This window comes from Taudactylus pleione, unplaced genomic scaffold (genome assembly GCF_031769625.1).
Source record: "Taudactylus pleione unplaced genomic scaffold, aTauple2 ptg002080l, whole genome shotgun sequence".
NCBI lineage: Eukaryota > Metazoa > Chordata > Amphibia > Anura > Myobatrachidae > Taudactylus > Taudactylus pleione.
The window spans coordinates 110,377-135,014 of NW_028286474.1; the positions used below are offsets into that span (position 1 = coordinate 110,377).

Genomic DNA, 24,638 nt, shown 5'->3' on the forward strand with positions numbered 1-24,638 from the left:
ACATTCCCAGATCCTCTCACCTCCCCAGTCATGTCCCTGTATTATTACTATAGGTATAAGTGATGTCACTGTGACACTCCCAGATCCCCTCACCTCCCCAGTCATGTCCCCGTATTATTACTATAGATATAAGTGATGTCACTGTGACACTCCCAGATCCTCTCACCTCCCCAGTCATGTCCCTGTATTATTACTATAGATATAAGTGATGTCACTGTGACACTCCCAGATCCTCTCACCTCCCCAGTCATGTCCCTGTATTATTACTATAGATATAAGTGATGTCACTGTGACACTCCCAGATCCCCTCACCTCCCCAGTCATGTCCCTGTATTATTACTATAGATATAAATGATGTCACTGTGACACCCCCAGATCCCCTCACCTCCCCAGTCATGTCTCTGTATTATTACTATAGATATAAGTGATGTCACTGTGACACTCCCAGATCCCCTCACCTCCCCAGTCATGTCCCTGTATTATTACTATAGATATAAGTGATGTCACTGTGACACTCCCAGATCCTCTGACATCCCCTGTCATGTCCCTATATTACTATAGATATAAGTGATGTCACTGTGACACTCCCAGATCCCCTCACCTCCCCAGTCATGTCCCTGTATTATTACTATAGATATAAGTGATGTCACTGTGACACTCCCAGATCCCCTCACCTCCCCAGTCATGTCCCTGTATTATTACTATAGATATAAGTGATGTCACTGTGACACTCCCAGATCCCCTCACCTCCCCAGTCATGTCCCTGTATTATTACTATAGATATAAGTGATGTCACTGTGACATTCCCAGATCCTCTCACCTCCCCAGTCATGTCCCTGTATTATTACTATAGATATAAGTGATGTCACTGTGACACTCCCAGATCCCCTCACCTCCCCAGTCATGTCCCCGTATTATTACTATAGATATAAGTGATGTCACTGTGACACTCCCAGATCCCCTCACCTCCCCAGTCATTTCCCCGTATTATTACTATAGATATAAGTGATGTCACTGTGACACTCCCAGATCCCCTCACCTCCCCAGTCATGTCCCCGTATTATTACTATAGATATAAGTGATGTCACTGTGACACTCCCAGATCCTCTCACCTCCCCAGTCATGTCCCTGTATTATTACTATAGATATAAGTGATGTCACTGTGACACTCCCAGATCCCCTCACCTCCCCAGTCATGTCCCTGTATTATTACTATAGATATAAGTGATGTCACTGTGACACTCCCAGATCCCCTCACCTCCCCAGTCATGTCCCTGTATTATTACTATAGATATAAGTGATGTCACTGTGACACTCCCAGATCCCCTCACCTCCCCAGTCATGTCCCTCTATTATTACTATAGATATAAATGATGTCACTGTGACACCCCCAGATCCCCTCACCTCCCCAGTCATGTCCCTGTATTATTACTATAGATATAAGTGATGTCACTGTGACACTCCCAGATCCCCTCACCTCCCCAGTCATGTCCCTGTATTATTACTATAGATATAAGTGATGTCACTGTGACACTCCCAGATCCCCTCACCTCCCCAGTCATGTCCCCGTATTATTACTATAGATATAAGTGATGTCACTGTGACACTCCCAGATCCCCTCACCTCCCCAGTCATGTCCCCGTATTATTACTATAGATATAAGTGATGTCACTGTGACACTCCCAGATCCTCTCACCTCCCCAGTCATGTCCCCGTATTATTACTATAGATATAAATGATGTCACTGTGACACCCCCAGATCCCCTCACCTCCCCAGTCATGTCCCTGTATTATTACTATAAATATAAATGATGTCACTGTGACACCCCCAGATCCCCTCACCTCCCCAGTCATGTCCCTGTATTATTACTATAGATATAAGTGATGTCACTGTGACACTCCCAGATCCTCTCACCTCCCCAGTCATGTCCCTGTATTATTACTATAGATATAAGTGATGTCACTGTGACACTCCCAGATCCCCTCACCTCCCCAGTCATGTCCCTGTATTATTACTATAGATATAAGTGATGTCACTGTGACACTCCCAGATCCTCTCACCTCCCCAGTCATGTCCCTGTATTATTACTATAGATATAAATGATGTCACTGTGACACCTCCAGATCCCCTCACCTCCCCCAGTCATGTCCCTGTATTATTATTATAGATATACATCGCCTTGTAAAAGTATTCACCTCCCCAGTCATGTCCCTGTATTATTACTATAGATATAAGTGATATCACTGTGACACTCCCAGATCCCCTCAGCTCCCCAGTCATGTCCCTGTATTATTACTATAGATATAAGTGATGTCACTGTGACACTCCCAGATCCCCTCACCTCCCCAGTCATGTCCCCGTATTATTACTATAGATATAAGTGATGTCACTGTGACACTCCCAGATCCTCTCACCTCCCCAGTCATGTCCCTGTATTATTACTATAGATATAAATGATGTCACTGTGACACCCCCAGATCCCCTCACCTCCCCAGTCATGTCCCTGTATTATTACTATAGATATAAATGATGTCACTGTGACACCCCCAGATCCCCTCACCTCCCCAGTCATGTCCCTGTATTATTACTATAGATATAAGTGATGTCACTGTGACACTCCCAGATCCTCTCACCTCCCCAGTCATGTCCCTGTATTATTACTATAGATATAAGTGATGTCACTGTGACACCCCCAGATCCCCTCACCTCCCCCAGTCATGTCCCTGTATTATTATTATAGATATACATCGCCTTGTAAAAGTATTCACCTCCCCAGTCATGTCCCTGTATTATTACTATAGATATAAGTGATGTCACTGTGACACTCCCAGATCCTCTCACCTCCCCAGTCATGTCCCTGTATTATTACTATAGATATAAGTGATGTCACTGTGACACTCCCAGATCCCCTCACCTCCCCAGTCATGTCCCTGTATTATTACTATAGATATAAGTGATGTCACTGTGACACTCCCAGATCCTCTCACCTCCCCAGTCATGTCCCTGTATTATTACTATAGATATAAATGATGTCACTGTGACACCCCCAGATCCCCTCACCTCCCCCAGTCATGTCCCTGTATTATTATTATAGATATACATCGCCTTGTAAAAGTATTCACCTCCCCAGTCATGTCCCTGTATTATTACTATAGATATAAGTGATATCACTGTGACACTCCCAGATCCCCTCAGCTCCCCAGTCATGTCCCTGTATTATTACTATAGATATAAGTGATGTCACTGTGACATTCCCAGATCCTCTCACCTCCCCAGTCATGTCCCTGTATTATTACTATAGATATAAGTGATGTCACTGTGACACTCCCAGATCCCCTCACCTCCCCAGTCATGTCCCCGTATTATTACTATAGATATAAGTGATGTCACTGTGACACTCCCAGATCCCCTCACCTCCCCAGTCATGTCCCCGTATTATTACTATAGATATAAGTGATGTCACTGTGACACTCCCAGATCCCCTCACCTCCCCAGTCATGTCCCTGTATTATTACTATAGATATAAGTGATGTCACTGTGACACTCCCAGATCCTCTCACCTCCCCAGTCATGTCCCTGTATTATTACTATAGATATAAGTGATGTCACTGTGACACTCCCAGATCCCCTCACCTCCCCAGTCATGTCCCTGTATTATTACTATAGATATAAGTGATGTCACTGTGACACTCCCAGATCCCCTCACCTCCCCAGTCATGTCCCTGTATTATTACTATAGATATAAGTGATGTCACTGTGACACTCCCAGATCCCCTCACCTCCCCAGTCATGTCCCTCTATTATTACTATAGATATAAATGATGTCACTGTGACACCCCCAGATCCCCTCACCTCCCCAGTCATGTCCCTGTATTATTACTATAGATATAAGTGATGTCACTGTGACACTCCCAGATCCCCTCACCTCCCCAGTCATGTCCCTGTATTATTACTATAGATATAAGTGATGTCACTGTGACACTCCCAGATCCCCTCACCTCCCCAGTCATGTCCCCGTATTATTACTATAGATATAAGTGATGTCACTGTGACACTCCCAGATCCCCTCACCTCCCCAGTCATGTCCCTGTATTATTACTATAGATATAAATGATGTCACTGTGACACCCCCAGATCCCCTCACCTCCCCAGTCATGTCCCTGTATTATTACTATAGATATAAATGATGTCACTGTGACACCCCCAGATCCCCTCACCTCCCCAGTCATGTCCCTGTATTATTACTATAGATATAAGTGATGTCACTGTGACACTCCCAGATCCTCTCACCTCCCCAGTCATGTCCCTGTATTATTACTATAGATATAAGTGATGTCACTGTGACACTCCCAGATCCCCTCACCTCCCCAGTCATGTCCCTGTATTATTACTATAGATATAAGTGATGTCACTGTGACACTCCCAGATCCCCTCACCTCCCCAGTCATGTCCCTGTATTATTACTATAGATATAAGTGATGTCACTGTGACACCCCCAGATCCCCTCACCTCCCCAGTCATGTCCCTGTATTATTACTATAGATATAAGTGATGTCACTGTGACACTCCCAGATCCCCTCACCTCCCCAGTCATGTCCCTGTATTATTACTATAGATATAAGTGATGTCACTGTGACACTCCCAGATCCCCTCACCTCCCCAGTCATGTCCCCGTATTATTACTATAGATATAAGTGATGTCACTGTGACACTCCCAGATCCCCTCACCTCCCCAGTCATGTCCCCGTATTATTACTATAGATATAAGTGATGTCACTGTGACACTCCCAGATCCTCTCACCTCCCCAGTCATGTCCCTGTATTATTACTATAGATATAAATGATGTCACTGTGACACCCCCAGATCCCCTCACCTCCCCAGTCATGTCCCTGTATTATTACTATAGATATAAATGATGTCACTGTGACACCCCCAGATCCCCTCACCTCCCCAGTCATGTCCCTGTATTATTACTATAGATATAAGTGATGTCACTGTGACACTCCCAGATCCTCTCACCTCCCCAGTCATGTCCCTGTATTATTACTATAGATATAAGTGATGTCACTGTGACACTCCCAGATCCCCTCACCTCCCCAGTCATGTCCCTGTATTATTACTATAGATATAAGTGATGTCACTGTGACACTCCCAGATCCCCTCACCTCCCCAGTCATGTCCCTGTATTATTACTATAGATATAAATGATGTCACTGTGACACCCCCAGATCCCCTCACCTCCCCCAGTCATGTCCCTGTATTATTATTATAGATATACATCGCCTTGTAAAAGTATTCACCTCCCCAGTCATGTCCCTGTATTATTACTATAGATATAAGTGATATCACTGTGACACTCCCAGATCCCCTCAGCTCCCCAGTCATGTCCCTGTATTATTACTATAGATATAAGTGATGTCACTGTGACACTCCCAGATCCCCTCAGCTCCCCAGTCATGTCCCTGTATTATTACTATAGATATAAGTGATATCACTGTGACACTCCCAGATCCCCTCACCTCCCCAGTCATGTCCCTGTATTATTACTATAGATATAAGTGATGTCACTGTGACACTCCCAGATCCCCATCACCTCCCCAGTCATGTCCCTGTATTATTACTATAGATATAAGTGATGTCACTGTGACACTCTCAGATCCCCTCACCTCCCCAGTCATGTCCCTGTATTATTACTATAGATATAAGTGATGTCACTGTGACACTCCCAGATCCCCTCACCTCCCCAGTCATGTCCCTGTATTATTACTATAGATATAAGTGATGTCACTGTGACACTCCCAGATCCCCTCACCTCCCCAGTCATGTCCCTGTATTATTACTATAGATATAAGTGATGTCACTGTGACACTCCCAGATCCCCTCACCTCCCCAGTCATGTCCCTGTATTATTACTATAGATATAAGTGATGTCACTGTGACACTCCCAGATCCCCTCACCTCCCCAGTCATGTCCCTGTATTATTACTATAGATATAAATGATGTCACTGTGACACCCCCAGATCCCCTCACCTCCCCCAGTCATGTCCCTGTATTATTATTATAGATATACATCGCCTTGTAAAAGTATTCACCTCCCCAGTCATGTCCCTGTATTATTACTATAGATATAAGTGATATCACTGTGACACTCCCAGATCCCCTCACCTCCCCAGTCATGTCCCTGTATTATTACTATAGATATAAGTGATGTCACTGTGACACTCCCAGATCCCCCCACCTCCCCAGTCATGTCCCTGTATTATTACTATAGATATAAGTGATGTCACTGTGACACTCCCAGATCCCCTCACCTCCCCAGTCATGTCCCTGTATTATTACTATAGATATAAGTGATGTCACTGTGACACTCCCAGATCCCCTCACCTCCCCAGTCATGTCCCTGTATTATTACTATAGATATAAGTGATGTCACTGTGACACTCCCAGATCCCCTCACCTCCCCAGTCATGTCCCTGTATTATTACTATAGATATAAATGATGTCACTGTGACACCCCCAGATCCCCTCACCTCCCCCAGTCATGTCCCTGTATTATTATTATAGATATACATCGCCTTGTAAAAGTATTCACCTCCCCAGTCATGTCCCTGTATTATTACTATAGATATAAGTGATATCACTGTGACACTCCCAGATCCCCTCACCTCCCCAGTCATGTCCCTGTATTATTACTATAGATATAAGTGATGTCACTGTGACACTCCCAGATCCCCTCACCTCCCCAGTCATGTCCCTGTATTATTACTATAGATATACATCGCCTTGTAAAAGTATTCACCCCCCTTGGTTTTTTTACCTTTTTTGTTACATTACAACCTGTAATTATTATTTTATTTTTTCATCTGAATTTTATGTGATGGATCTGCACAAAATAGTCTAATTTGGTGAAGTGAAATGAGAAAAATATAAAGAAAAAGAATCTTTCTAAATAAAATTCTGAAAATTGGCATGTGCATATGTAATCACCCCCTTTGCTATGAAGCCCCTCAAAAGTTCTGGTGCAACCAATTACCTTCAGAAGTCACATAATTAGTGAAATGAAGTCCACCTGTGTGACATCTAAGTGTCACATGATCTGTCAGTATAAGCACACCTTTTCTGAAAGGCCCCAGAGGCTGCAACACCGCTAAGCAAGAGGCATCACACCATGAGGACCAAGGAGCTCTCCAAACAAAGTTTTTGAGAAGTACAATTCTGGGTGGGGTTATAAAAAAATATCCAAATCTTTGACGATCCCCCGGAGCACCATCAAATCCATCATCATCAAATGGAAAGAACATGGTACCACAACAAACCTGCCAAGAGAGGGCCACCCACCAAAACTCACAGACCGGGCAAGAAGGGCATTAATCAGAGACGCAGGACAGAGACCAAAGGTAACCCTGAAGGAGCTGCAGAGTTCCACAGCAGAGACTGGTGTATCTGTGCATGTGACCACAATAAGCCATACACTCCATAGAGCTGGGCTTTATGGAAGAGTGACCAGAAAAAAGCCATTACTTAGTGATAAAAATAAGACACGATTTGAGTTTGCCAACAGGCATGTGGGCGACTCTCCAAATGTATGGCGGAATGTGCCCATGGCAGATGAGACTAAAATTTATCTTTCTGGCCACCAAGGAAAACGCTATGTCTGGTGCAAACCCAACACATCCCATCACCCCAAGTGATGGCAGCTTCATGCTGTGGGAATGTTTTTCAGCAGCAGGGACTGGGAAACTGATTTGAGTCGTGGGAAAGATGGATGGTGCTAAATATAGGGATATTCTTGAGCAAAACCTGTTTCAGTCTGCCTGTGATTTGAGACTGGTACGGAGGTTCACCTTCCAGCAGGACAATTACCCGAAGCATACTGCTAAAGCAACACTCGAGTGGTTTAAGAGGAAACATTTAAATGTGTTGGAATGGCCTAGTCAAAGCCCAAATCTCAATCCAGTTGAGAATCTGTGGTCAGACTTGAAGATTGCTTTTCACAAGCGGAAACCATCCAACATGAAGGAGCTGGAGCAGTTTTGCCTTGAGGAATGGGCAAAAATCCCAGGGGCAAGATGTGGCAAGCTCATAGAGACTTGACGCCTTTCACCTAGGCCGGCCCTGGTCACGGGTTAGCGCTTTTGGACTCCCACTCACCGTCAGTGACCGCCTGTCACTGACTCCGCCCACTGCGCCGTGGGCGTGTAACGATGCTGCCACCACCAAACTCTACCATCGGCGTTTGGAACCGCTTTTTACGTACAATCGGGCTCTTGCCTAGGCACCTGGAACCGCTTCTGCTGCGTATGCGTTTGACTAACTGCGGACACACCTCCTGTTTGGTGTCGGCTGTTCCCACCTGATCCCTCGCAATGGACCAGGTCTGCACGGTAGCTTGGCAGAGGGCTTGAACTTGGAGACACGGAGCTCTTACCCAGAACAGCAGGAGAACGGAATAGCGTTTTGCGCAATTCTGTTTGTCGCAGGATTGAGATACAATTGAATTCAGGCAAGATGTTTATTGCTCAAAGTCTTAAAGAAGATCTTCCCTTCCGCCTGAAGGGGAATATCACACAGAAATCAAACAGCAATTCTCCACAAAGGATTTCCAAAGATGTACCACATACAGGAATCTTATCAGCAGCTCTTCTTCTCAAAGAAGTTACAGGGTTGTACATATACAGGGCTAACAGTCCCTCTTTTTATGTAATTCTTACACACAACATCACAGGGGGGCAAATCCACCCTGTGTTCCTTCTAGCCAATCATTCTAGCTTAGAAAACATAAATTAACAACATATTACATTTCAAAGGAGTCACTCAATATCCTCCTTCCTAATCCACCAACACAAACTGATTTATCATACATTATACTGTCTCCTAAAATGTTGATATAACATTTCCCAGGAAATAGTAAATGACATCATCAATCAGTTTGGCATTTCCAACCTTAACACTATTCAGTGACATCCAAAAGGTTCTTAAAAACAGATTGTCTTTTCAAAGGAAGTTCTGTACATGAAGGGTTTGGCTATATGACACCATTCACACCTTCACACAGAGAACTTCCAGTCAAGCCTCTTCATCAGACCTCCTGCTAAGGGAATCACAATCAGCATCTAGTATCTGCAGACACAGAGGCTGGTCATGTCTTATACAGACATATATTCAAGAAGTGCATTTTCTCTACAAAATATACATTTACCATATAGTGCATAGCCTATTAAATATACTCTGCTTCATGCACTAATGCATTGCAGATCAGCTGCAGTGCATTACAGCAATACATATTTTAATATAGTTTATCATAAACCATGTGCAGTGTGCTTTTAAACTGTGTCCTCACTGGGACCGTAACTGTTTCAGCGCTGGTCGCAGTGGGAGCTGGCACTCCCTGTCCCGCAGCGGCCATGACACACTCTACCTACACTCCCCCAGTGCAGCAAGTCCAGGCCGCTGCATATAGAACATTAAAAACACTGGTATACTCTGCGCTACGCGCTGAGTGTTGATATTTACAATGGGTGCCTGGCGCCTTTTTGTCCTTTTAAAAATGGCGGCACAGCACGGGGTTAACCCCATCAGTGTTGTGGCAGCCATTAACCCCGTGTGGCCTGCCTCCGGCCACACTTATCCAAAGCGACTTGCAGCTGTGATTGCTGTAAAAGGTGGCTCGACAAAGTACTGACTTTAGGGGGTGGAATAGTTATGCACGCTGATGTTTTCTGTTATGTTGTCCTAAATGTTGTTTGATTCACAATATTAAAAAAAACACAACTTCACAGTTGTAGGCATGTTCTGTGAATTAAATGATACACACCTTCAAACAATCCATTTTAATTCCAGGTTGTTAGGCAACAAAACATGGAAAATGCAAATGGGGTGTGAATACTTTTGCAAGGCACTGTAAGTGATGTCACAGTGACACTCCCAGATCCCCTCACCTCCCCAGTCATGTCCTTGTATTATTATTATTATTATAGCTATATGTGATGTAACAGTGACATTCCCAGACCCCCTCACCTCCCCAGTCAGCAGCTGGATGATCTCCAGGGCGATATGTATTAGCTTCTGTGACTCCGGTCTATAATATCCATCCTCAGTGACTTAGTGATTTATACAGAACACATCAGATCCTCATGTCACTTTCTCCAACAGTCAATAGTCTAAGAATATATATTAAATATTATATGTATATATACACATGGTATGAAGTCGGGAAGCCGGCGGACCTAATCCTGACAGCCGGCTTCCCGACTGCTTAATCCTGGCGAGGGTTAAATGACAGGCGTCTAAATCTAGATGCCGGGCACCGAGCGCGTATAGCTGGGGGGGAGGGTTAGGTTTAGGGTTCCCGGGAGGACTTAGGGTTAGGCACCCCCCCGAGAGGTTAGGTTTAGGCTAGGGGAAGGCAGGGTTAGCGTTAGGTACCCCCGAGGGGGATTTAGGGTTAGGCACCCTCCCTTTAGGCGGTGGGGAAGGGGGGGTTAGGTTTAGGCACTTAGAGGGGGGATTAGGGTTAGGCACTTGGGGGGAAGGTTAGGGTTAGGCACCCCTAAGGGAGGGTTAGGGGGTAGAATTAGGTTAGAGAATACTTACCTTGGACAATCGGGATTTTATTCTCTGCCGGGATGCCGCTGTCGGGATTCCAACCGCCGGGCATGGGTCCGGCGGTAAATCATACCGATTCCATACAGTATATATATATATAATATATATATATATATATATATATATATATATATATATTAGGGTTGTGCAGGCTCGGATAGGTTCGAGTTTGCACGCTGAGTTCAGATTGTTCCCTCAAAAAAAACGGAACTCAGAAAGAGGCAAAACGTCATCTTGCATGGACAAACATCATCATTCCTGGACAAAGTCAAACCCACACCTACCATCGTATACTAAACAAAGCCCTCACCCTGCTCAGCTTTACCTATCCCCTAGCTGCACGCAGGGTGGTGCGTCACAAGGAGCCGCCAGCACCTCCGGCGAGCGGCACCCCCACCTTGTGCACATACCACTTCCGGCGGCAACCCAGTGACCTCACTGTTAGGAGCCGGGAGCAGCCGCCAGACTCCGCACCGGTCTGCCCTGCCAGCACACGCGGCATTAGATCCGGCCGGCAGCGCGCCTCCCGCACCTCGGAGCCGCTACCCCGCCGCAACTCACTCTCTACCCGGGTACAGGCACACCCGGCTTCCAGAAGCACCCACCAAGCTCCCACCACCGGTCGTCCCGCCGGCACACGCGGAACCTTCGCATCGGCAGAAGCGTGCACACCGATCCCAGGTGCCGCCAGCCCGTCAAAGTCCGCCCACCCTACCGGGTACAGACACTGAGCCTACGCAGACATCTCCAGTCTGCCATCAAGTATGCTATCACCATCACCATCAAACACGTGGCAAAAACCGCTCCAAGAGATACAGGACAGGAAACAACAGTCCACAACCACAACGCTGCACAACAACCAGAGACTGCCGAATACCATCATCCCCATATCGCAACGCCATCCCAGGCACCTACCTGTAGGTAAGTTGCACACTGTGCGGGACGCCGCCTCCACACCCTCCATACCACATTTGCCGGGCGATAAGACTGTTGACCAAAGGTCCAGCAGGGATTCCGTGCTGGTCGAGAACTGCACGGTAAGGAGCCCCCTAAAAGGGCCCACCCAACTTCCCCCCCGTGCACGCATCTATCCACACCCCCTTACACCCCAGGGTCAATTGATTCTCAAGCAACACTGTGCCTACCAAAATAAAGAGTTTTGACCCAACTTTACCGACTCAGTCTCTCCTTTAGACATTCCGTACACACCCACACGCAGCACACACTCCCACTCCCCACATAAGAGCGCGCCTCACCACCCTATGATTTCTCAATGGCTTTTGCCACCCAGGCCGTAGCCCTGGCAGGACAAGTAATAGCTTCTGTAAGAGAGTATATAGATTTCAGGCAAGCTTCAATCCTTCTATTTGTAGTCTCCATTAAGGTGGTTGCAGTATGGATAGGTGAGGTAGCGTTCTTAACTAGACGTGTAACGTGGGAATCCACTGCAGGGGGAACTTCTCATTTAGTGCAATCAGTAGCTGGAAGAGGGTAAAAGTAACGCGTTTAGGCAGCTGAAACTTTTTACTGGGCATATTCCATACCTCACTCATATGATCAGATAGCTGATCTGAGTGAGGGAAGTCTCGCAAAACTACCTTCTGTTGCTTAAATAGAGGCTCTTTTGCCTTAGGAGTGGGTTCTGCCTCTTCTATTTGAAGGATACATTTTACAGCTCTCACAAGTGCAGGTATATTTAACTTAGAGGGGGGCTCCTCCTCTCCCAAGGGGTAGTCAGAGTGAGAGAGATCTGCGTCTTCTGCCTCCCCAGATGACATATCAGAATCTGATAGCTGGGTGGACTGGGAAGATAACACGCTTAGTAGGTTTACTAGGTAAGGGTCTCTCCTTTTGCAGCATCTGTTGGGGAATCGGTATGAAATAACGCCGGCCACATGGCAGCGGCAGGCCAACATATGCAGAGTTCCCAGCAGCGGAAGCCCGACAGCGCTGGAAATCCCAATCGTCCCTAAGGTAAGTATAAACTAACCTAACCTAACCCTCCTGAGGGGTGCCTAACCCTAACGTCCCCCCCAAGTGCCTAACCCTAACCCCCCCTTCCCCGATTCCTAAACCTAAGTCCCCCTGGGGGGTGCCTAACCCTAAGTCCCCCCCGGGGGTGCCTAACCCTAACCCTCCCTCCCCCTAGCCTAACCCTCCCGGGGGGTGCCTAACCCTAAGTCCCCCCGGGTGTCCTAAACCTAACCCTCCCCCCACAAGGCTGTCCGTTCGCGGCGCCTGGCATCCCTTCGATCGGGATGCTGGGCGCCTGTCTCCCGGCGTCGGGAAAATGTCAGGCATCTACATCTAGACGCCCAGCATTACACCCTCGCCGGGATATGACAGTCGGGAAGCCGGCTGTCGGTATTAAGGCAGCCGGTTTCCAGATTGCATCCCTTTGTTGGAAGGCTGTAGAAATATCCGCCAGACTCTGCACTGAGGTAGAAAGTGCATCTACACATGGGGGAGGCAAAGGATTTGCAGGGAGCACCTGCTGTGGCCATCCCATAGGGGCATCTACCACAGGTATTGCTAATGTCCCCAACACCTGTGAAAAAGTAGCCATTGGGGGGGTCCCAAGGAGAGGACACTGGGGCTTATGGGCCAGGTGCCGTAAAACAAGATGCACAAAGACCATCCTGAATGAGATCCTCTGAAGCTAAGTCTGCTAAGCAGGACTTGCAAGACACCAGAGTGGGAAAAGCAGGCTGCTTGTTATTCTTGTCTTTGCCAGACATAGCTGCAAGAATAATGTAACACACGATCTGGCAAGTGCAGTGAGCAACCCAGATATATGTGCAATATGGCACAGTGTAGAGCGTAACACCGATATATAGTATGTGATAGCCCTCACAAATATAGGGAGATGTGAGGTACAGTGAACCCCCTATACCTCAGTATTCCATGGTTATAATGAAATAAAAGGGAAAGGTATAAGCTGACAGATTGAGAAAAAAGGAAACAGACAGCAGCGCTAGCAAAAGTCACATACAATGCAGAGTATAAAATATAACTACAATGGGCAATAAAATCAACTACACAGATGGCAGTGACTGGTAGGATATAGCGCTGTATAATCTTGGGACAGGTATACAGGGAGACAGGACCTAGCTTTCCCGGAGACCTGAGGCTGATGCTGTAAATGGCTGCCGTGAGTCTCAGAGGGGCAGAGGGTGAGGGAAAGAGCAGCTCAGGGGCGGCAAGACCGCAGTGGAATAGCGCCCAGAGCTGGGGGAGGGGCCGCAGGGAGAGGAGCTTCTCCCCTATGCGGACATAAACCACCGGTCCCTGGCCGTTATTTGTGCGCCAGTATATATATGCCCCGGTGGTCTAGTGGAGTCCCGAACGCACCGGTGTCCACATCAGCGCCTCCGGTCTGTCTCCAGAGACCGGAGGCAAGACTGCGCATAGACGCGGGTCCCCGCAAGCGGAGATTCGCCTTACCGGTCCCCTTGAGTCCTGGCTGCACTCTGGGGGTCCGAGGAGCCCTGCTAGCTAGGTTTCCCCAAGAGCCCGGCCGGAAGTACCTAACCGAACGCTGGTGTCACAGCGCCGCGGAGAGGTGAGGGAGCAGCAGTGCAGACGCCCAGGGGACTGTCTAGTGCTGTTGCTCTGTTGTAGTAAATATGAAAATAAATCATAAAAATAAAGCTTAGGCTACTTAATAGCAGCCCCAATGTTCTAACGGTGATCCAGCTCCTGAAGGACACCAACGAAACTGAGTTGCCCGCTGTGGGCGGGGTATAGGGGGGGAAGGACCGGAGCATCCTGGGACAGGAAAAAGCTTTGCTGTTGGTGTCCAGTCCTCCAAGTACTACCTACACCCCATTGTCTCCCTGTGGAGCTCTAATGACCCTGAAGAAGAAATATGAAACACAGAAAGACCAGTTACAGTCCTGGGCACACATTATACTTCCTCATGCCCAGCACATATACCCCCATACCCACAGTCACTGCCCAGCATTACACCTCCTACATACAGTCCTGGGCACACCTTATACAGCCTCATGTCCGGCACATATACCCCCCATACCCACAGACATCGCCCAGCATTACACCTCATACATACAGTCCTGGGCACACCTTATACAGCCTCATGCCCAGCACATATACCCCCACACCCTTGCCTCCCAACTGTCCCGCATTTAGCTGGACAGTCCCGTTTTTCTGGGACTGTCCCACTGTCCCTCCCGCGGGCCGCAGTGTCCCGCGGTGGGGGGGAAGTTGGGGAGAGTACATACCACTGAGATGGTGTGCAGAAGGTGAACAGATGCCGTGCGCACGGCATCTGTTCACCTTTGTAGGGAGAGCCTGGGGGCTGCCCAGCATCTCGGAGAGAGCTGGGCACACCCCCTATAGTGACGTAATGGGGGTTGCCACGTGGCTCTGCCCCATTTCCAATATGCCCCGCCCCTTTCAACGAAACCCCACACCCTTTTCGGACACGCACCCCGCGAAGTGGCCCTCTCTGTGGAACCTTATACATCCTCATGTCCAGCACATATACCCCCCATACCCACAGTCACTGCCCAGCATTACACCACATACATACAGTCCTGGGCACACCTTATACTTCCTCATGTCCGGAACATATACCCCCCATACCCACAGTCACTGCCCAGCATTACACCTCATACATAATAATAATACTATTAGTGACAGCAGTAATAATAAAGGACAGGCCTGGTACCTGTAACACAGCTCCTGCTCCTGGAAACACATACACTATATTATATATAGTATATATCGGGGGAGTCTGGAAAAGATGTCCGGAGGGCAAAGTACATACCACAAGAAAATGGCCGCCGTCCTCCGCGACTGAGGACATGTCTAGTAACAGGAACTATAAAGTATAAAACAAGATGTTGAAAGGCCCTATAGTATCTGATCACCATGGAAAAGACATTAATTTATGTCATTAGGAAGCGGCCATTATCTTGTTTACCAATGAATCCGCTTTTGTTCTCGGTCATGTAGTCACCGGGAGAGCGGCGGCCATTTTTTTGGGGCCCGTAGTTTGTGTTCATCCTCATATGTGAGTGGCACCTCCTGACAGATTAGGGAGAGGTGGCAGAGGTTAGGCCAGACTCAGGGGGGTGTCAGGGAGGAGAAAAGGTGTCTGCTGGTGTTGTACTGTTAGTGGGGGGAGGGGAGGTCAAGGTGCTACTGGGTGGTCTCTGGGGAGGGGGACAGGTGTGTGCTAGTGCTGTACAGTTAGTGGGGGGAGGTCAGGGTGTTACTAGGGGTTGTCAAGGGAGGGGGACAGGTGTGTGCTGGTGCTGTACAGTTAGTGGGGGGAGGTCAGGGTGTTACTAGGGGTTGTCAAGGGAGGGGGACAGGTGTGTGCTGGTGCTGTACAGTTAGTGGGGGGAGGGGAGGTCAGGGTGTTACTAGGGGGTCTCTGGGGTGGGGGACTGGACATGTGTGGCTGGTGCTGTACAGTTACTGTCTGTATGAGGTAGTGACTTCTACCCTCCAACATGACCCGTTACATCAGGTACAAAACACTACTAATGGACTTCCCATCTAATTTATTATTGCAGTCACCTGTGTTGAACTAGATAATTGATAAGAAGGGTGTTTCAACGGGAGGTAGTCAAGAATCCGACGGTCGAAATACCGACCGCTGGCTTCCCGACTGTGCAATCCCGGCATGGGACTAATGATAGTCGTCGAAATTCCGATGCCTATCATTATCCACCCACCAAAATACTGACGCCCGGCATATCGAACGAAGGTAAGCCGGGCGTCGCGAGCGGACAGCCGCAGGGGGGGAATGTTAGGTTTAGGGGCTCCTGGGGGGAGGTTAGGGTTAGGCACCCCCTGGGAGGGTTAGGGGGAGGGGGGGGTACTGGTGTCGGGATTTGAACCGCCGGAGAGGGGAGGAATTGTTGGGAGAGGGGAGGGGGGATGGCTATGTACTAAGGGGGGGTGGGGAGGAATTGTTAGGGGAGGGGGGCCGGCTATGTACTAAGGGGGGCGGGGCTTCACTTCCCAGCGTCTTCACTTCTGAAACTCAAAAAAACACAAAACCTCTCCTATGGAGCAGGATTATCATCATCACGGGGTATATTCCTGTACATGGGGGCATCTATAACATTATAACATATTCCAAATAGTGTTTACAGTAATTAAATGTTCTATTTGTTTTTCACCCCTGTCTAACCATACTTACCTACATTTAGCTCTCTCCCTCTAAGAGGGGGCAACCAGGCTTCTCCGGCGAGGAGGCATGAAGTGGCATAAGGGGGGTGTGGCGGGGAGATAATGTAATTTTGGGGTGGAGGCATGACTGCGATCGTATCTTTGTTGTCCCTGCTAGTGGCCTCGTCCCTGGCATTGTGAGGCAGGGGTTTGAGACCACAGTGACATGATTTTGCATGCATTGCGTCATCACCTCCCCCATTTGCTGCGGATGGGATGGGGGGGGTTGCCTACTTTTCCGGGCAGCCTGGAGCGCCACTCAATTTTTGGGAACTTCCGGGCCATTCCGGGAGAGCAGGCATGTATGCCACTAACCCTGATTCTGGAACACACACAGGACGTAGTCGCCAACTTTTGAAATTCTCAGTTTGGGAGAGGTGGAAACAGATGGGTGAAACGGTGGCGGAGCACCACAAATTGCGTCGTAGCGGTGATGTTTTGCTGGGAATAGCGGTTTTGCGATGCTTGGGGTGGGTTTGCAATAACACGATTCATCAACACCAGCATCCTGTCAACTGGTCAGATTCGGGGGATTTTCCCAACTCTCCCCCAAATTCAGGTGTCTCCTAGATCTTCCAGGAGTGCGCAATTATGGTACAGGAGAAGTAGAGTGCAGTGCCCATGGGGGAGGTGCTTTACCTATCCAGCACCTTCTCCCTTTCACCACTGAGACAAGCCTGACACAGGAGTGGACTGCTACTTATACACTGTGGGCTGCTCTACCTTTTGTGTCTGCTTTGCAGTCCTTACCCGGCCTGTGTCTATACATGGCAGCTTTTTACAGTCCACTATGATTTTGGTTTACCGCAGCTATCCCCTTTATCTCCCCACAATGTTACTATCGTCTGGTCGCAGGAGTCTGTCTAGAAATAGAATCTAATATATTCTAATGCTTCTGCCAGTCAAGTCGACCTGCGTGGTCTGGTTTACAGCTGTCCGCCATTTTCTCAGGGCCGAGCAGGATCCTTACCTCCTCCACGCCTCTGTGGGAGCCTTGACGACAGAAGGGAGCACCTGGCTTCCTGCAACAATTTTCCTTGGACATGGAAGAGAGCAGGAAGCTCAAAGGCAGAGGATAAATGGCTGTTTTGGGGGTGTGAGGGATACGTATCACTATGCAGCACCCAACATCAAATATAATGCTTCATTCACATCACATGTAAGATAGATCTGTACATGACATGTTGCATGGAGAAAGGGCAGGGGGTAATAGCACAAGGGCATGCTTTGGGGTACACGCAGTGGCGGATCATAGTGAGACCAAATGGCACTATTGCCTGGGGCCCATGGTTCCATCTCCATGTGCCTATCTGTGACCTCACCTGAGCTGCGTGCCGTGCCTTGGGAAATCCACCTGGTCAGAACCCCAAACTGTGTATGTACTAAGGCCCTGATACAGAGATGACGCAATTGCGACTTTTACGCAGATTGAGTGATTGTTTGCCATTGTGCATGTGTATAAGGCGCACTGCGCACATGTCATTGTTTTTCGATTTTTAACGCATGGAGGACCCATTCACAAAGTGAATGATAGCTAGTCAGCGTTTGGGGGAAATAACGGGAAGTGGTCAGAAAAACACAGGCGTGTCTGACCGTGACATGGGCATGCATAAATTCACCGCTGCGTTTGCATTTGATCTCTGAGTGTCAGGAGAGCTGCAGTGTTTGCGGCTGGTCAGATCTACCGCAAGGGCAAGATGGCTACTTGATGTGTGTCGATGTTACTGATATTTACGCAGGTAAGCTACACCGTACACATATGGGAAGGCAACGGTGGGCGTCCTTATGCTCGGGGAAGCTTAGGAACTATTAGCATATGTTCACAGCTACGATCACATTAGCGTCCATCTTTGAATCAGACTCTAAGGGGTAAATTTACTAAAGAGAGAGTTTTTAGAAGTGAGGTTTAAAAGAGATGTTGCCCATAGCAATAAGAAAGAGAGTCCAAGCTGTTAACCACGTAAGTACTACCAAATCTAGTGGTTCAAATGGAGGGCCCGAAGAACTACTGCCAAATCCCAAGGAGCCCCTAGGGGGACAAAGGGAGATTGAATCCAGAGAACACCATTAAGGAAGGTCTGGATATCCGGAAGTAGAGCAATTCTACCTTGGAACCATACTGACAGTGCAAAGACCTGCACTTTCAGCGAGGCCAGGCGAAGGGCTAGACCCAATCCAGCTTGAAGGAATGCTAGGACTCTGGAAATCCTAAACACTTGAGGATCGTAGCTACTGGTACGACACCAATGGAAATATGTATGCCACACCCTGAGGTAGATCCCGGCAGAAGCTGGCTTACGCGCTCTAAGCATCGTGTTGATGACAGAGCCAGAGAATCCTTTGGACCTTAGGAGGGATGTCTCAAGAGCAGAAAGTCAAAGACAGATGGTCCGGGTAAAGGCAAGGACCCTGAGACAACAGGTCCAGACATTGAGGCAGCAGGAACGGAGTATCCATGGAGAGACTTCGAAGATCTAAGTACCAATGCTGTCTGGGTCAAGCTGGAGCCACCAGCAGGACAGTACCTCCATCTTGTTTGAACTTCCGAAGAACTCAAGCAAGAAAGGAGACCAGAGGGAACAGGTACGCAAATTAGAATGTCCACTTCACTGACAATGCGTCTCCGAAGGTTGCTTCAGCATCTCTAGGTCTGGACCTGTAGACCAGCAGTTTGTGATTGTGTTGGGAGGCCATGTGGTCCACCTCTGGGAGGCCCCATCTGCTCACTAGAAGTTGAAACACCGCTTGGTGAAGAGACCAGTCCTATGGATGCACGCCGTGACAGCTGAGGAAGTCTGCTTCCCAATTGAGAACTCCTGGAATTAACACTGCAGAGATGGCCGGGAGGTGACCCTCGGCCCATGTCAGAATGTGTGACACTTATGCCATTGCTGCCCGACTTCGAGTGCCTCCTTGATGACTGATGTAAACCACTATTGCCACACTGTCGGACTGAACCTGTACAGGTTTTCCATGAAGTATGTGCTGGGCCATTGTGAGGGCCCTTTAGACAGCTCGAAGTTCCAATATGTTGATTGGCAGGGTTGAATCTACCAATGTCCAACAGCCCTGAAAAGAGTGTTGAACGGTCACTACGCCCAAGCCCCGGAGACTGGCATCCGTTGTTAGGATTACCCAGTCCGGGATCCAAAAGGGGTGACTCTTGGTTAGATGAGATGGCTGTAGCAACCCAGATAGAAACAGATGCACCTCCAGAGAGAGAATCCTCATCTAAGCATTCATCCGATGGGGAAACCCATTCCAACTGGAGAGGATCAGTCTTAGTAAAAGCCTGGAATGGAACTGAGCATATTCCACCATGTCAAAGGTGGGCACCATGGATCCCAGAACCTGCATTGCTGAGTGGGTGGCCACTTGGCGACTGTGGAGACATCTGCGCACTTGTAGTTGAAGAGTGGAGATCTTGTTTGAGGTCAGAAGATTCTCTGATCCTGAGAATCCAGCAAGGTTCCCAGATGAATCATTCTCTGTGAGGGAGTCAGGGAGGACTTTTTCAAATTGATTAACCTTCCATGCTTGTGAAGGAAAGCAATGGTTAGCTGTAGATGGCTTTAAAGCTAAGAGCAGGAGTTCATCCCTATACGGTAGCAGTCTGATACCCTGAACATGCAGGTGGGCTGCCATGATAGCCATAATTCTGGTAGACACCGGTGGAGCTGTGGACAGTCCAAAGGGTAGAGCCTGAAATTGGAAGTGTTGCTGTAGTATAGCAAACTGGAGATAACGCTGATGATAGGGTGCTATAAGTACATGTAGGTACGTGTCCTGAATATACAGCGATACCATAAAGCCCCCAGGCTCCATAGCTAGGATGATGGAGCATAGGGTTTCCCTACTGAACCTTGGCACCTTTAGGAATTTGTTCAGCAATTTGAGATTGAAGATAGGCCGATGAGACCCATTCGGCTTCTAAACCAAAAAGAGAGTAGAATGATAACCAATCCCTTGCTAAGATAGTGGGACTGGCATAATTACCCATGCTTGCAGCAAGGACTTTATAGCTTTTCGGATTTGTAAGGCCTTGCTCAGGTCTAAAGGAGGGCCTGTGTAGAAAAACAGGTGGGGAGACCATCTGAGAAATGAAAGGGCGTACCCGTAAGGGACCACTTCTCTTACTAAAAGCATCTGTGGTGGTTTGAAACTAGCACTGGGTGAATTGAAGAAGTCAGCCTCCCACTCTGGGATCCCCCAGTTGAAGGCCCTTCCCGTCAGGCTGAGGGTTTATCCTCGGGTTTAGAAACAGGGCATCTGGTGTTCCATGTCTGCCTGGTTCTGGGTATAGCGGCCTTCATGGAGGCCGACTGTCTAGGAAAGGACTGGCCTTTAGACTTTCCTTGAGGACAAATGGACTTAAAAGATGTAGTCCGAGGTTTTGTTGTGGAAGTAGCTGAAGGCACAAATGCCATTTTTGATGCTGCCAAAGTTGCTACAATCTTATCAAGGTCAGGGCAAAACAATATCTCCCCATTATAGGGTAATCCTTTAAGGCCCATCTTGAAATCCGCATGTGCCTTCCATGGGCGCAGCCACAGGGTATGGTGGGCAGATACAGTCGCGACCAAAACCCTGGAGGTTAGGAGACTGGCAATAAATGTTGCTTCTCCAACATAGGAAGCTGCATCTCGAATATGAGCAACAAAAGACATCTGATCCCTAGAAGCTTCTGAGGGAAAAAAATCTTCAAGTGCATCAGCCCAGCTCTCTATAGCTTTAGCCACCCATGCAATAGCCATGGTTGGACGGGCTACAGCCCCTGAAAGAGTACATTGATTTCAGGCAAGCTTCCACCTTCCTATCCATAGGATCCTTTAAGGAAGTAACCATAGGAATAGGCAACGTATCGCTTAGAATTAATTGCATAATATAGGAATCCACCGCAAGGGGTGATACCCATTTTGGCCAATGGAGCCGCAGAAAAAGGGTAATATGAGGTCAGACATTTTTGTGGTTGAAACCTCTTACCAGATGATTGCCAGGCTGCAGCCATGTGTTAAGCTAGATGAGCCAATAGAGGGAATTCTGCTGAAACTACTTTCTGTCGTTTAAACAGAGGGTGCTTGGATTTAGGGGCTGGCTCATCATCTATTAATAAGATGGATCTGACAGCTCGCACCAAAGTGGGAATATACATTTTTGACCCACTCTCCTCCTCCGGAAGGGAGTCAGGGTTATAAAGGTCAGCATCTTGTGATAACACAAAACGTGTACAGGGTTTACTGGGTAGGTGCTTCTCGCCTTGCAACCTGGTGTGAAAGGCATTACATGTAGCCACCAGACTCTGCACTGGGTTAGAGAGTACGTCTACCCATGGTGAGGGTATAGGAGATACCTGTATCACCTGAACCTGTTGTGGCAACCCCAAAGCGGAGATTATGGCCTGCTGTACTAACCCCAAAGGGGGAATTATAGGCGGTCTGTAATAGTGGACCTAGGCCAACCTTAAACTCCTCACTTAAGCCTGCCACACACAACTTGTATAATAGCAGTATGGGGGCAGATGCCTGTTGATACTCCTGTCTTTGCTAGACATAGCTGCAGAGTAAATGGCACACAATATGGCACTGGGAATAATGCAACCATCATCTATGTAGGATACTAGCAGGAATGCAATATACTGGTCCTGTCTTATGCCTGGGTAAGCAGCAGGAGCACACCGCCCGTATATGGCACAGTGCATCGAATGTATGTGACAAAACCTCACAAATACTTAGCTCTATAAATGTGAGGCACAGGAAAACCCCTGAATACACCTGTATGTTCAGGTAATAGATTAAAAACACTGGTCCTGACTGATGTCTGGATAAGCTGCAGGAGCCCACTGCCTAAGTATGCGACACACTGGTCCTGTCTGACACTTGGGTAAGCTGCAGGAGCCCTATGCCTAAATATGGCACAGTGCAGCACACAACAGAATCTGACAGATCTCACAAATAATATCATTTATATATGTGAGGTAAAAGAACCACCTTAACTACACCTGTACTCAGAATTAGAGGAAAGGTATAGATATATGCTGACAGTTAGGAAAAAATACACAGCGATAGCATAGGTCACATACAATGCAGAAATATATTACATATATTTTATACTGCAAATTGGCACTACATTCAACTGCCCAGATGCAGTGTCTGGGAAGGCTATAGTGCTGCATACACTAATCCAAATGGAGAGGTAAGCAGGGGGACCGGACCAAGCTCTATCCTGGGAGATCTTCGATGTACCATCCAAGAAAATGGCCGCTGGAGACCACAGAGTGGGCGTGGCCACAGGAGAGTAGCTCAGCAAAGCCAGAACGCAATGGAAAGGCGCGCTGAGCTGGGAGAAGCCACTAAAACAGTGAAGTTGTCTCCCCTGGCTAATGATTAACCCCTGGGATGCTGGCTTCCCACCCAGATACTGTCCCTGATGGTCTAGTGGACGCACAGGGTATGGGGGCTTGTGTCCACCTCAGCGCCTCCAGTCTGTCCCCTAAGACCAGAGGCAATGACTGCTAATATGTGGGTCTCTGCAAGTGGTGGCCCGCCTTACCTGTCCCCATGCATCCGGCCGCAGTCTGGCATGTCCGCGGGGCTCAACTAGCACGGACCCTGGAGTCCCGCTGAGATCCCCAGATCGGTACTGATGTTGCGGCACCAGTGGAGTGATGGAGCGGCAGCACAGACGTCCAATGGACAGTCTGCTGCTGCACGCTGATAAGAGTAAAAACTTTCAAATCATAAAATAGATTTAGGGGCTGCTGATCCGACTCCAGCCGGGCACCAACTAAAACTGAGATGCCTCTGGCTCGGAGGCGAGGTATAGGGAGAGTGGACCCAATGCATACTGGGAGCTGAAAGCTTTACGTGATGCCCAGATTTGGTTCCCATAACCTACACCCCAAGGTCTCCCTGTGGAGCCTATGGACCCAGAAGAAAATATAGTTGCATGATCATTCCATGGGAATTACATTAATACTTTCACTATTCACGTTAATCAGATATATAGAAGACAGTGCTCAGTCTCTAATTCTGGATTATATGGCCGTGGGGTGGATGTGAAGGTGTCAAACTTCACTCCTTCCACCTATGTTTAATGTTTTTTTTCATTCCATTATGGCAATTGGGACATTGGACTGGTGACTCATGTAATAATCTCAGGTTGGGTATGGGATCTCAGCTGTGGGGATGCCGGCTTCCAAACAATTAGAATTCCAACACTAGAAGGTACGTTTCCTAATGCTAACCCTTACCCCTCCCTCCCCGATGCCTGAACCCAACCTCCCCGCACCCTAACCCTTCCCCCTTAGTGCCTAATCCTAACCTTCCCCCAGTACCTAACCTTACACCTAACCTCCGATACTTTCGGGATTGCCGGCCAGTATTCTGGAGCCGGGATCCCACCTGCTGTCGCAAGTCCAGCACCAATATTTAGACCATCGGCATCCCGTGTACCCGGATGCTGACTACATTGCAAAAATCTGATATTGAAGCACCTATGCTCCCAATTGCCTTTATACTGGTTATGTTTAGGTGAGCCCGTTATCAGAATAAAGTTTTAACGTCATACTGCGCTATGCTATAGTGCACCCACATAGAAACACTTTTTGTTTTTCCAAACTGTGGGTTATGACAACTTTTTAGAACACACCATGTTGGAGATATGTCACATGAAGCAAACGTGTTTCCCGTCCCACATACCGGATCCCACGTCCGATCTGGATTGGATTATATAGATCACATAGAGGTATTTACAATTAAACTCTCAACGACAAATTCCTTATTTGTAGAGAAAGAAATGATGATGTGACCTTTATGATCTCCATGGTT

The 24,638-nt window shown here is 47.9% G+C and overlaps 2 protein-coding genes across 2 annotated transcripts in view; one reads left to right on the top strand and one right to left on the bottom strand.

Annotated features, from left to right (window-relative positions):
* LOC148435682 (uncharacterized) overlaps positions 1 to 15,433 on the bottom strand; it is a 91,230-nt gene extending 75,797 nt beyond the window's left edge. Inside the window, exon 1 of the mRNA XM_088465648.1 lies at positions 15,398 to 15,433. The gene's annotated coding sequence lies outside the window, so the exon portion shown is untranslated. The remainder of the gene's footprint in view (positions 1 to 15,397) is intronic.
* The window catches only part of LOC148435681 (uncharacterized), a gene marked incomplete at its 5' end in the record, with an annotated part of 206,932 nt that overhangs the window by 101,919 nt on the left and 80,375 nt on the right, over positions 1 to 24,638 (top strand).